The 15,601-nt window shown below is 35.0% G+C and overlaps 1 long non-coding RNA gene across 1 annotated transcript; it reads left to right on the top strand.

The window, feature by feature from the left end:
- The first annotated feature begins 13,722 nt into the window (after positions 1-13,722).
- Positions 13,723-15,390, top strand: LOC103884340. Its single transcript, XR_002522026.2, has 2 exons — positions 13,723-14,577; positions 14,695-15,390. It is a non-coding gene; the product is annotated as an uncharacterized LOC103884340 (long non-coding RNA).
- Positions 15,391-15,601: the final 211 nt, after the last annotated feature.

Here is a 15,601-nt window from a genome sequence, read left to right as displayed (position 1 = left end):
ATAAAAGTATACCATTCTATCTAGCATATTGGATCTCAAGAAAAAACTAGAAAATGGTAACCCAATAGGATGGCATTTTGATGGAAGAATGTTTTAAGGAATTAAATAAGTCATTTTTACTTCCATAGATCTGTCCCCCAACTACATTGCTATATCCATCTAAACTCACATACTATAACCATCTCTTTTATGCTAATAGAAACTCTGTTGTATTTCCAGAACACTTTGTATAAACCCAAATGATAGTCCTATGTTTTGTACTTGTTTGTTTTCTTACGTATTTCCCAACTGGGTTATAAACCCCTGAGAAGAAATTCTATGTTTTATTCACTTCATCAACCACAGAACTTAATCAGAGATCAAAAGATATCTAATGAGTCTATCAGCTATTTCTCATTTTCATTGTAGTTATAATTGTTTCCAATGTTTACTCCATTGTAGTTATAATTATTTCCAATATTTATCAGAATGGCAGGAAGAAAGTGGGAAAATTGAGATGTTGAGGGTTTGTTCTATTTAGGTGTATAAAAGTGCTACAAATACAGATTGTGAAAATAATATACTGATCATAGTAAAAAGCACAAAATATTGTTATTGACAAACTATTAATGACTTCAATCTACATTTTATTGTTTCCTAGGCTATCCTACACACGTAGAGTCCACTGATTTAGAAATTGAGGTTGTTTCCCTGCTTTCCCAAGAGTCGATGCTCTGTAACAAATGACAAAAGTTGTAACAAAGTGAGAAAAAAAATGGCCATAAATTCTTAAAAGCTCCCTTAAAACTAATGCAGTGCAACATTGGTTCCTGAAATCTGAAGGTAAAAACCTGAGGTGTCCTCATATTGACAAGGCAACTTTAGGAAGGAGGTGGTTCTGATTGTACTAAATTGCTATCATATCTAAAGCAAAGAGAGAGATCTCTAGGCAGAGACAGAGTTAGCAAGAAGAACTTGCAATCACCAACCAGATGACAGACTCCTATATCTGTGAAACAATGTGGAAATGAGGCAGCAGAGTCATCACCATTCCCCATCTGCTCCCCTCCATATATAGTTGAACAGAAAATATATAAATTGAGATAATTCCTCAAATACTAAGTCGGGGACACATGCAGGGTTCTTGCTTTTAAATGGTGTAACTAAGACAGTAATTGATTCTATGTGGAAGACTACTATGCATCTATAATATATTGACGAGAACAGCTCTGCATTAATGGAGGTATTCAGAAAAAAACATTATGTTTATAGACAAAATCCACAGGCAACTTTAATTACTTTTATCACTGATGACATGTAGACTGCTTCTGAACACTATCACTCATACTGAGGGTTGATTGATAAAATACCTTCAAAAGTAAACAAGGGATTGAGAGGGATGTGTGTGTGTGTGTATGTGTGTGTGCGTGTGTGTGTAGGCTGGAGCAATCTGTCCTCATCTTTATATCATCAGGACTCCATATTATGTTCATACATCATTGATGCTCAGAAAATAGGGACAGGGACTGAATGAACAAATGTGAATTAAAATTTAGAGAACAAGTTTCAGTATTTAAACAAGGGAGAAGTTATGATGAATGTGGTATTTGGAAAACAATACTCTCTTGAATATATAAAGCAATAGGATGAGGAAATATGTGTAGGTAAAGAGGAATTATAGAATACTAGCGATACAATTATGACAACATTTGGAGGTGACTGACTGGATACAAGGAGAAAGAACAGAGTATCAAAGAGAAAGACAAGTTTACTAGACACAGTAAACTTTATATGTCACTGAAAAATGATAAGTTGTTCTAGTTTGGAAGCAAAAATATATGGAACTAATTTTCAAGAAACAACCTCCTAAATCACATTGAATATGGCTGTACATGTAAAAAAAGTAAAAAGAAAAAAAAAAAAACAACACAGTCAGGGAATCCATAGGCTGCTATTTCAAAATTATGGCTACTACTTCATCTCAGCATTCAAGTTTCTCTGTTTGTGTCCATTGGTCCAACTGCAGAAACAAATCGAGTCAGTAGACTGGACAGTTATTTCGTATATGAACGACCAAGCAAATAATCAGGCTGGACACAGGAAGTGCTACTGATTCCTGAGTCATGCTTTCTCTGAAACTATTAAACCTTATACTAATGGGATAGATTTATGGAGCTTGCTACAATCACATTTAAACATAATAAAAATGAGTGTCATAATGTCCGCTTATATGTTCTGTTAAGCACCTTTAAAAAGAAACATTTTCTAAATTTAAATTGTAGTAAAAATGAATAAAGTTGATATTGCCAGAGACTCGGGATAGTATATAAAGGAAATGGAAGAAAGTTAGATGTTATTTTGTTTATAAAGCCAGTGTTTTCTCCCCGAAGAGAAGCTACAGCTGTTAATCAATATTATATTTGGATACTCTAGGAAGAAACTTTGTCTCAAGTGTGACATTTAAAAAATACCAGAATTTCAGTGAATTTTTTGAGGGACAAACAAAAGAAGCTCATACTCTAATCAGAATGAAGCCAATTTTCATATTAACATAATATCAACAATAATAACATTTATATAGCATGCCAGGCACTCATATAAATCTACTGCATGAGCTGTTACATGTAGAACAGAAATAAGCGCATTGAGAATTTTTCTCAGTTTTCTCTCCTAATACTTTGTAAATGCTCTGAAAAAAGAGCTAAGAAACTTGAACATATCCTTGAAAGAAATGTTGCTCTGAATTCTGTACAATCAGTAAAGCCAGGGATTAAACTTGAATACTTTAAGTTAGTTCACCCCAAGTTCAATTCCTGGATCCACTACTTATGACATTAGGAGAGTTACTGAATCTCTGTAGTATTCAGTCTCTTCATCTATAAACTGTGGTTAACCTTGGCTGTTATTTGATAGTGTTGTGATTGGAAGTCATATAATATATTCGCAAATGTCATTAGACATCCTGGATTCTAAAACTTGAATCCATTTCTTACCAGATGTGTGACTTTGAGAAAGTTGCCTAACCTGTCTTTGCTTCAGTTTCCTTATTAGTAAAAAGGAAATAACTCTGTGCCTTTCATTGGCTCATGGGGATCCGATGTGAAAATCTTTGTAATATTAGTTGGAGACATAACACAAGAAAGCACTCAATAAATGTCAACCATTGGACCACGTACTCATTTTCAGACCAAATACATGGAGATGTTATTTCCTCCACTTTCTATACCTTAATTTGTTTTATTCTTGAGTTTTTGCCTGCTGAGGAGCAGACTAAAATTAATCATGGCTATTGTTTGTAAACTGAAAAACTGCAGTAGGGTAGAGTCTTGATATTGAAAAGTTGCCTTCTTCTTATGCTGGAGAGTGCTATTGAGGTAATTCACTCTGCATTTTTCTTCCTTAAAAAAAAAAAAATAGTCTTCATGCTTCCCCCACCATTCCCATTTTCATCCATTTACTAAAGTTTGTAACTTCTTTACCAAAATCTTGAGACCCCTCCACGCTTATTGGCCTTCATTGGTCATTCTGTACTTATGTTCTTATAGTGCCAGTCTGATTCTATCTTAAAACTGCATCTAACCATACCCCTTCTCCCACCATAATATAATGCTGGACTCATGACTTCTCTAAAAATTTTTGAATCCCTCCAGGTTATATCACAGAAATTGAGATACAAGTCTTCTCTGCCCTATAATTACCTAAATGTTTTATTCCATGTGGAACAAATATGGGGATTCTTCTTAGAACCATCCATGCCGAACCTATTACTCGGGTCTCTGTCTCTAGAGTAAAAAGTCTCTCTTTTCAAGCAAACATAATTTTTTCTTTCTCTTCTCATTTTTCTCAGTAAAACACAAAATCTGGAAGATGTTCTTCCAATCCACTTATAATATTTATGAAAAATATTGCAATGAGTAAAATGTGTGTGTCTCCAGTCTTCCCTTCTCTGTAAATTGTACCTTCAGTTTTCCAATTGTTGAAACCAAAACTTTTGAATTCATCTTATATTCTTGGTGTGGTTTGAATGTTTGTCCCCCTCCAAATCTCATGTTGAAATGTGACCCACAATGTTCAACGTGGGGCTTGGTGGGAGATGTTTGGGTCACAGGAGCAAATCCCTACAAATGGCTTGGTGCCTGTCCCATGGTTATAAGTGAGTTTTCCCAATCTGTTAATTCATGTGAGATCTGGTTGTTTAAAGGAGGATGGTTTCTTCTGCTCTCTCTCTCTTGTTCTCTCACCATGTGACATGCCTGCTCCTGCTTTGCCTTCCATCATGATTGTAAGCTCCCTGAGGCCTTACCTGAAGCCAAGCAGATGTGGGCACCATGCTTCCTACACAGCCTGCAGAATCATGAGCAAATTAAACCTCTTTTATTTCTTTGTAAATTACCTATTCTCAGGTATTCCTTTATTTTAATGCAAAAAGGCTAGCACAACTCCCTTCCATTTTTTACCTCTCTTATCCAATTCATCAGCACATTTTTTTTTACCTTTTCCTTCTGAATATATCCAGAATCTGACCAGTTCTCAACTTTCCACTCCCATATTCAGATCCATCCCCTTCCAGAACCACTATAATATTATCTGAACTGTTACCGTGCTTCCTCTTTTGCCCCATATTTGGTCAATTTCCTACCCTGCAGTTTCAGTCATCCCTTTTAAAGCAAAAGTCAGATCAAGTGACTTTTGGGCTGAGACCCATTCAGTGGCTTAATATTTAACTAAGAATACAATTTAGAATCCTTACTTTACCATTGTTCTCATCCTGGCTACCCTTGCACTCTCTTCCCCTTTCTTATTCAAGTCATATTTGTTTTTTTGCTGCTGCTTGAACATGCAAAGGAAGCTCCGACCACAAGTTTCTGCACTTGTTGCTGGAAGATTATGCTTCCAAATATCTGAAAGTTTCACCCAACATTTCTTTTAGGTGCCAGATCAATGTCACCTAAAAAGGTGGCAATGGCTTTCCTTTAATTTTCAATAAGAAAGGCAATGGTTTTCCTTTAATTTCCTTTATACAATATCATCTTATTCTCACCTTACTCTTTATCCATTTATCCTGCTTGATTTTTCTTCATAATGTTTATTACCTCAAGACATGTTATATGATATGTCTTCTTATTTATTCATTGTCCTCTTTCACCATGAAAGTTCCCATAGAAGAGTGTTTTTGTCTGTCTACTGACTGCTCCATCACCCCACAATAGAACAGGCACACTGTTACTTCTTAGCAAATATTTGTTGAGGGAATAAAATACAGTCTTTGCCTCTTGATTTTCAAAACTATGTTTATGAAACCATCATTATCAGAGCCATTTTTTTCTAAAAATGTTGAATAAACTCTTGCGAATCAAAGATATCTTAGTTTTCAAAACTCAAGACTCACAAGCATTTAAAGAAGTCTGTTTTAGAGGTTCTAATCACTTTCATATTTGACATTTATTGAGAGTTTCCACTGAGTGTGGAACAACCTGAGCATTCAGTCTACTATGAAATCCTTAACAACATGTGTTCCTTTTTGCTTTCCCATTCTTGGAATAAATAATTGCTCTTGAAGCAATGAATACCACTAGATCATTCGGGGAAGGTGTGGAGGGAAACACGAAAAAGAAATACAAGAAATAGAAACATTCTGTATGCTGAGAAAACTACAGAAGACAGAGAAGACTCTTTCTTTATTCAATAGTGGAGAATCCAGTCCTTGAGATCAATTTTCTGCTGGCAAGAAAGACTAAGAAAATTATAACTACCAATGATCCCATACTCTTGTAATTCAGGAGAAATTAGTCTTTGACACAACAGACTTTAAATTTAATTTTAATTATTATGGCTACGTTAGTTATATATATTTGTAGGACACGTGATATTTTGATATAGGCCAACAATGTATAATGATTAAATCAAGGTAATTGGGTATTCACCACATCAAGCATTTATCATATATTTGTGTTAGAAACATTTTAATTTCACTCTTTTAGTCATTTCAAAACATAAACCAAATCATTGTAACTATAGTCATCTTATTGTGCTACTATGACACAGCAGACCTTTGAGATTTAAAAAAACAGGTCTTCATTTGTATGCTCCCTGAGAATTCTCACACTGCTCTAATTTTATGCAGTGCATAGTACCTCAAAGGATAATAGCATATGTTTATCCATGTGGAAGATTGATAATGATTGGCTGAAAAGCAGCATATATTAAAACGTCATAGTCCACCATTTAAAATATCTAATCAGAAGAAACGTTGGCATTGCCATTTAACTTCCTAATTAACTGCTGAGCATTTGAGTCCAAAATCAGCATATAGTGAAGTGACAATTAACTTAAATAAAAATTTTCTGGTGTTCTACTGTGTTAATATATCTCATCTGGTGCTTTAAAGCCAACTTGGCTTTATTTTTTTTTCTCTTCTTTGTTAATAAACTGTGATTGTGTCTTGTAATGAATAAAACCGTAAACCATCTGGCAGCTGTCTCACAGCTCATTACTTGCTATGGGCCACTCTGAGAAGCTGTCTCAGGTAGCATTTAAACTGGTGCATGGAGAGAAAATCACTTTTTATTATTGAAACCATATTTTAGAGGAAAAGGAGAGGTCTCACTTTTCTTAACATGACTATTTAAGCTGAAGGTGTGATTAGACAAATCATAATGCAACCCACACTTTTCATTTCGGGTTGTAAATTACAGTTCTTTGCACATACATATGTATGTTACGTGAGCAAAGAATATCATGTTACACACATTGCTGTTGAGACTTCTAGCACCTTTGTCATTTCTTAATTATCAATTATGTATTTTCATATTACCACATTGTTTTGTAAAGCACTGTGAATATTTCATGGGGACTAGAAACTGCCATTGCATCTACAATGGCATTCGGACATTCCTCCTGGGGTAAATTTATGCCCCTCGAGTCCTCATCATCGTGGATATGTAAGTATCATTAGTTTCTTTCCAAGATATGCTATCATGTATTCCACTTTTGGTCCAGATCTTCCACTTTTAATGCTGTGCATTCTTCAATGCACAATATATCTCCTTAGCAAAAATCACAATTAGTGCTCTAACTTACAATGTGTCATTCTATCATCAAGTAATGATAAGTTTACTGTGGCTGTGGTAGTGTGTGGACACAATATTTTCAAAAAATAAAGCTTACAGGGAAGAGGCTTCCAGGATTCACAACACTCAAATGAGATATATTAAATTCATAATTCAATTCAAGGCAGAGTTTGTCATAATTCTGCTACATAGCCATGAGATCCATAATCTAAGTAAATGAAAGCAGCTGCAAATTGTATTATAGAATTGATTTGTTCATGTATTTTTCCAATGGAAATAAAGTTGTTATAATTGTGCTATTACCGAAAAAAGAGCATAACTTTGTTCGACTGGTTAAAATCAGAGGACAGATTATTTAAAGAAATTACTCTTCTGTAATAAAAAGAAGTAAAAAGTAATTTTGAAATTTCAAGGAAGAATATCTTAAAAATAAGTTTTGTCTTAAAATGTTACTAAATGCTTAAAAACATCAATATATTAACTTCCTCAAGATGCTGTAATACTTACCAATACACTTCTACTTTAATTTTATTTTATGGGACAAAAACTTGAAATAAGTGCAGTTACAATACACGTTAATACATGATTAGAAAGGCCTGGGTTAGAAAGGCCTTAGTTAATAAGTATTAGAAAATAATAGCCTTGAATAATTTACAATATAGGGAAATGACTGAACAGTTTTCCTTTAGGATTGGATGATGCATTCATATTTCTGTAAATATGCGGATAACATTCATTTTGGGTAATGAAATTTGGTACAAAAAAAAAAAAAAAAAAAAAAAAGCCTGGGCTGAGAAGCATGAGATTTGAGATTCTGCACTCTCTCCTTCTTCCTCTGTTGCCTGAGATAAGTCATTCAACCTCTACAAAACTCCATTTCCTTCTTTTTATCTCCTTATGACCATTGTAATATATCTACAATAGAGGTACCTATTTCATAGATTTCTGGTGAAGTTAATTAAAATAGTTTACAGTGCTTCCAAAAAGTAAAAACATGTTTCAAAATAAAATGTGGGAACATAGATGTGTTAGTTTTAATGCTGGTTTTGCCACTGCTTAATCGTTTTAGCCTAATTATGTAAAAGTGACACGTGTGTGTGTGTGTGTGTGTGTGTGAATATGAACATATTTTTCCACGTTGTCAACGTAATGTTCTCTATCAAATGCAAATCTAAGCGTACCATTCCTATACCCCTTTCAGATAAAATCCATATTAATTAGTATGTTAGGATAACACCTTGTGGTGAGTCCTGTCCATTTCTACAACTCCATCTGTCAAATCTTGTACTCTATCTGCCTGCCTATTTGCTTTTTACCAGACAACATACTACTCTTCATCTATGTGTCTCTAACTAATTTTGTAAAACTCAGTATACCTATCACATCCCTGAATCCTCAAGGTATCCACTCTGTTCTCAAAGCACAATGTGCTTAGTAGCTCTACTATAGCACCGTATTAAACTACATTGCACTTATCTGTTTGCATTGTGTCTCTATCAGATTCTAAGTTCCTTGAAAGGGAAATGCATTTATTTTTGTATTTTCCTTAAATGCAATAGTGAAAAAGGGAACCAAAAATGTTAAGACGTGTTAGATTCTTTTTATCTTTTCTACAAAAATATTTTAATTCTCTCCAAAAATACTTCAATATTATTTCAAAAATCTAATGCTAAATTTGGACAGAAACTCCAGGAGCGTGGCACTGCTTTGAAGGTTTTCTGTTTGTTTATTTGTGTTTGATGTACTTATTGGAGCTGCATAATTCATTCTTCTGTGTCAGATTGAACATTAAACACCAAACACAATTCAGAATGTGTAAAATGACTGACCTAGTTTACAAGTTTACACTCTTAGTTTAATATTTTATGTAGATTCTGAAAGAGCTTTAATTACACTTGGTCTCATATCTTTTGTTGGTGGGGATTAGTAGCTTTTCTGAGCCACAGATGGAGATTTCTACCTGAACACAACTGCTGCCAAGGAAGTCCTGCAGGGAACACATTTCAAACCTGTGACTCAGCAAGCGATTACCAAGGACTGGAGCACACGATTTGGAGAATTTGGCCACGGGTGCACAGCTCTGAGTTACAAAGGGTGCCCAAGAGTAGGCCTGTTTATTTTCTTCAACACTATCAAGGAAATACATTTGCTTATTAGCACCTATTGATCCCAAAAAGGCAAATGGAACAAAGCCAAAACTCTGCCCAAATCAGGTCATACACTTTCAGATTTGACCTCTAGATAAGACGTGGTGAACTGTACATATGAAAAAGAGGCATATATTGAGTTTCTAAGGCAAGGTGAAAAAGTATTGACAACTCTGGGAAGTGTAAAGAGAGTTTTCAAGTAACTTTTAATAATAGTGTTGGAAAAAACATATATCTGATAATTAGAGAATTATTGTGAACAATGCATTACCTGAGGTTACTCTATTATTACAAAACATGTTTAAATATAAGATATGTTTAAACATGTTATTATATAAGTCATGAAAATCTTCTAGTGGATATATATATATTATATATATATTTTATATATATTATATATATAATATATATAAAATATATATATATTTTTTATATATATATATATTCTTCTTAGTTTTAAGCATACAAATCCTTAATAAAGATGTACATTTACGCAGGACAAGGAGATACGCACAAAACTAATACATGTCACACATGCATGCATAAACAGGATCCAGTTTCTGATTGGCCCAGGTAAATCTCCATTACAGTAGATTGTCTAATGATTCTTTCCCACTGGCTTCAGACAGCTGTTAAGAGCTACTATAAATCCTTATTCTCAGACATAAAAGCTAATTACTATCATAGGTTAGGAATCAATTTTCCTCTTTCCTCTGTGCTGCAGTGGGCTATTATACAATTAGCTAATAAAGGAGATTTTTAGGCCTGATATCAGAACATTTGTTCTTGTTCACAGTAAAAAACAGCTAACTGTATTGTTGGTCAGATTGTTATAGTGATTCTCATGTTGAGAACTGTGCACACTGTCTATACATTGATGCAATAAATGTTATTGGAAAGCGGGTTCAGGGACATTTTCTAAAAGGGAGTTGTATAAGTGATGATATAAAACCTCACATAAAGTTTCTGCAGAGTACATGCACCAAGTGCAAGAGTTCTTTAATGAGCCTTTATTTAGAGCTCTTGAAGTTTTGACTCAATGTCTTATGTTAGTTTTGAAAAATTCCAAGCCATGGCCAGGTGCAGTGGCTCAGCCTGTATCTGTAGTACTTTGGGAGGCGGTGAGTGTGGATCACGAGGAGTCAGGAGATGAGATATGCATCCTGGCTAACACCCGGTGAAACCCGGTCTCTGCAAAAAATACAAAAAAAAAAAAAAAGCAGGGCACGGAGGCAGGTGTCTGTAGTCCTAGCTACTCAGGAGTCTGAGGCAGGAGAATGGTGTGAACCCTGAAGGCAGAGCTTGCAGTGAGCTGAGATTATACTATTACTCAACTACAGGCGAGTCTCGTCTCAAAAAAAAAAAATTCCAGCAACATCCTTAAAATGTTGCTTCTACACTATCCTTTTTCACTGCTTCCTCTTGGACTTCAGAAGAAAATGTTAGATTTCTCATCAAGTTGTATAGAGCTATTGTACTCATTTCTTTTTCATTTTCCTCATGCTATTATGATGCATCAATCTATTATCCTGTATTTCAGTTTAATAATTTTATGCTCTATTTAAAAAATAGTTAAACTCATTTATTGAGCTCTTCATGTTAAACCTTTCACTTTTTAGTTCTTGACTTGTCATTTGAACCTCTTCTAGACTGCCATTTGGCCGGGCATGTTGGCTTATGCCTATAATCCCAGCACTTTGGGAGGCCGAGATGGGTGGATCACTTGAAGTCAGGAGTTCGAGATCAGCCTGGCCAACATGGTAAAACCCCGTCTCTACTAAAAATAAAAAAAAATAAAAAATTAGCCAGATATGGTGGTGGGCGCCTGTAATCCCAGCTACTCAGGAGGCTGAGGCAGGAGGATCGCTTGAACCCAGGAAGCGGAGGTTGCAGTGAGCCAAGATCGTGCCACTGCACTCCCACCTTGGTGACAGAGCAAGACTCCATCGCACACACAAAAAAAGGAGATTGTCACTGGAACCTTTCTATCTCACTGGTGAAATTCACAATATTGTCTTTATTTACTTAAACATATAAATCAGAATTACTTTAATGTTCGTGTCTAAAAGCTCCCATTTTATTTATCTTTTACAATTACCATTATTATCTTAATAATTTTTCTTTCTGATCCTGTCTCTAGACATGCTGGGCCATTTTAGGTCATTGTATAAGACAGCATGGTAGAAACTCAAGGTGATGTGATGTTCCTCCTGGAAGGATTTTGTGTGTTTGTTTATTTATTTATTTATTTTGGAAAGTCAACCAAATAGGAACAGAATACCTTGTACCAATATGGAGCAAATGACTGGAGGAGGGGTTTTTAATTATTCTGCACCAATCATTTTGCAGTTTCCTCTTCCTCCTTGAGTATCTCCTTTCAGAGGTTGCAAATGAAAGCCTGGGTATCTACTGGGGACCTTTCTCCTTGGTTTGCTCTGAACTCACAACTGTTTCCTCAATACTGCAAGGCTACCAAAAGCTCTCCTTAGCTTTGGCCTCTCCATTTTCACTTTATATTTGGCTTCTTATCCTCTTTTTCCATTCATCTTCAAAATCCGCAAGTACTATAAAGAGAAAAATGGACAAAATACATGTGGTTTCCTATTCTCCAGAATCTTAGTTTCCCAATTCCTAGCTGTCTTGGTAGCCCAGAACTTCAGTTTTTGTCTCTTAGTCATGGGAGACTGAAAACACGCTGACTCCCTACTTTCTGTTCAAATGATTCTGCATCAATAAAGAGCCAGTCAATGTCCTATCCAGTGAATCAAGCCGTGTCTGTTCTGGAGTTTGGCCATTCACGTTTTGATTTTATTGAATATTCTCTGATGGCTTTACGGAGCGATTTTGTTATTTTTGTTTTTGTAGTTCATACATCATCTACAGTCGTTGCTTTCACGGAGAGATTGGTCTGGTAAAATATAATCTGTCATAATCAGAAATGGAAGTTGTATAAGACTCTCCCTAAAAGGTTTTAAGATTTTACTTTATTTTATTTTATTTGAGATGTGGAGTCTCACTCTGTCACCCAGGCTTGAGTGCAGTGGCACGATGTTGACACACTGCAACCTTCATCTCCAGGGTTCAAACAATTCTCCTGCCTCAGCCTCCCATGTAGCTGGGATTATATGAGTGCACTACCACACCCAGCTAATTTTTGTATTTTTAGTAGAGACGGGGTTTCACCATCTTGGCCAGGCTGGTCTCAAATTCCTTACCTCAAGTGATCCGCCTGCCTCAGTCTCCCAAAGTGCTGGTATTACAGGTGTGAACGACCACGCCTGGCTCTAAATAAGATTTTTTTATTGAAGATGTGTAAGCAGAAAAAAATTAAAATAATAAGGGACCATAAGAAGTGTAAAGATGAGCAAGGAATTCCTAGAAAAGAGAATAAGAGAGAGAGGACAGCTCCAAAATGTTTTACAAAGCGAACCAAATTGCAATTTTTAAATGTGTTTTCCTTTAGGGAAAAAAAAAAAAAAAAAAAAAAAAAAACAGCTAAAAACATAAATATTTGTAAGGTGTTTGCTATCCAGTCGAGTAAAACAGATTGATTTTTATCTATAAATTGTTATTGACTGTGAAAATCATCTGGCTTCTGTCGTTAGAAATCAGAACACAGTGCATTAGGCTGAATAAATGTGTTGCCTAGTAAACTGGCATGGTGCTAAATTACATTCAACTGGTGAGTAGTTTAACGATTTTTTTTCTCTAAGATGTGAACATGTATATCTCAAATGGTGTGTTTTACTCAATGAAATTTGTAGGCAGAGAGCTTATAAGCCTCACAAAAAGATAAGAGAAGTCAAAAAAGTGATGAGGCAAAGCAGATATCCAAATGGCAAAAGTGATCTAATTTATCTGTGAATATTTAACTGAAATTAATTCTTAAATGATTGATCCTATATTGCAACAACAAGTATCAATGGCCTGTATGCATGAATTAGAGTCATTCATTGTGAGAATTATAAAGATGATCAATGACTTGGCTTTCTGACAAGTAATATTATGAATACATTAAAATTCCTTGTCCTATTCATGAAATATCTATCCATTCATGAACAAATCAGACATCCTGAATTGTCAGGTATACATACAGGTATATGTAAAAAAAACAAAAAAACAAAAAACCAAAACACATATCGATTTAAATATAACACTTTGCAGCACTTATTAGGTGCCCTCTGACTATGTGGCCAATTAGTATGAACTTGTGACAAATACAGAAAACTGTCAGGAAAGACTCCTTTTTGACTGTTAGAAAGGAAGATAGTGATGTATATAAAATCATATGTTGAACAAAATTGGTTGAATGTATAAAATGTCTCTGGCATTTAATAAATACTGAGGATACAGAGATACCAAAAGACCACTCAGTCCTGCCCTCAAGAGGCGTATAACACAGTTGGGATGGCAGATAAATAATTCGATATACAGGGTAGGATGTGATAAATAGTATTCATTTATTTCCTCCACAAATAGTTTTTAATAATATTAAATACTTAAACACTAAGTTTAAAGGAGTGAAATTTAAGTTAGTAAAATTAGAAAATTCATAAATGGAGAATGAAGCAAATATAATATTTAGACATTATTATATGATAAGTTTTAATAATTATTAGGGTTTATAATATATTATAATATAATAGAAATTAGCAACATTAGTTAGAAAGTATGAGAGGAGAGATATTTAAAACAAATTGTGTATTTAAAAGAGAATTCTCTGTAGGGGAGGAGATATTATCTAGATTAGGTGGTAACACTGAGGTGAAGGGAATCTCCAGGTGGAGGAGGGAATACACATAAATAGAATGTGGTGGTTTTTTACTATAAGATTTTAGCTAAGCAGGCACAGAATTTTCTGAACTACTTTCCCTGTATAATTAGGATTTGGCACAAAGAGCTTCAAGTGAGATTTGGAAGGTACAAGGGGAGCAACAATCATTACAGAAGATTAGTACAAGCCTCCATGCACGGCCAGCCCTTGGCACATTCGCCGCTGATTTACGGAGGCTTCTCTCACTGGTGTGCCTAGACCCACAGCTCCTCTGCCTGCTGTCAGATCGCTTCCTTCAGCTTTTCCAAGTTCTGAGTCAGACACATGTGCAACTCTGGGGTGAAAGATACCGGCTTCTTCTGCAGATTACCTGTATCATTTGGGTTTGAAGCATATTCTGATTTGTCTTTGCGAATACCAGTTTATTCTCAAGGGTTTTAGGTTGTCCTTTCTTTCTTTCTTCTTCTTTTTTTTTTTCTCTCTTTCATTTACAGCTTTTCTTCCTGACGGCTTATCTACTGATCAAAGCAACTTCTACCTCACCAACAGGTACAGGGGCAACTGCTTCCATAGATTTCTTCACCAGTTTTCCTTAGCCATCTTCTTGGTAAGTGACTTTTCTCTGATGCTTCAACCATCTCCTGGAACTTTACTTCACCCACTTTCCCCAGAATTTCGTAAGCCATAAATCCTTCTAATGTGTTTTATTTTATATCACTTACAGTTGTTCTGGTTCCATGATTGACTCCTAATCCATATTTATACTAAATAATTAAAAATGTTCATCTAGCAACTATAAATAAATGGTGTGTCGGGAGGAGAAGATGAATGTGGTGAGTAGCAGAAAATAAAGCCAGAAAGAAATCACATTACAATCTATTTTTAGAGTAGGATTTTTATTTCTATTTTCTACAAACCTCATTTGCTGCTTGTGAAAAGGGACTGGAGTGGCTATATCTACAACAGAAAAAAAACCAGTAGATTAGACTATTGTACATTCAAGAAGATAATGTTAGAAATCTGTACACAGGTAAGAGGGTGGGTGGAGAGGCGGGGAGGGATCAGAGTGAAGTACAAATAAACCTGAATAAATATTTTAAAGCATATTTGGTGCTTGTCTTGCCATGAGTCTTTGCACTAGCAATGCTGTCCCAAACTCAAATCCTTGGTTCTGTTTTTCAAAGTGCCTATAAGTCATAGCACAGTGGATGTATTAATTTTATAACTTATTGAATGTGAGTGAGTGTGGATAGGCATACTGAATAAAAATATATTTCTTAACTCCTCTTTATCAGGAACATTTGAAATCCTCTGGATCTTTGGCACCAAAACATGAAGGTCATTTCATTGAGGGCCCAACATTTTCATACAGAGCATTTGAGAAGGGAGATCTCAATAAAATATCAAAAAAAAAAAAAAAGAAAAAAAGAAAGCAAGCTACAGTAAAAAAAATTATTGCTACTTATAAATGCAAACGAAGACTGAGGACAACTATTATCAGCTTTCTACTCTTAAGAAGTATTTAAGTTGCTACTCCTACTGCTACATTTGGACATTGGTTTACCATGCCATTTTTCCTTACATATGTATAAAAAAGACTTTAAAATTAAAAGTGGTAGTATGCATGTTTT

Source organism: Papio anubis, chromosome 3 (assembly GCF_008728515.1).
Source record: "Papio anubis isolate 15944 chromosome 3, Panubis1.0, whole genome shotgun sequence".
Lineage (NCBI taxonomy): Eukaryota > Metazoa > Chordata > Mammalia > Primates > Cercopithecidae > Papio > Papio anubis.
Note: the sequence above shows the minus strand (reverse complement) of the source record. Positions and strands in the feature narration are given on the sequence as shown.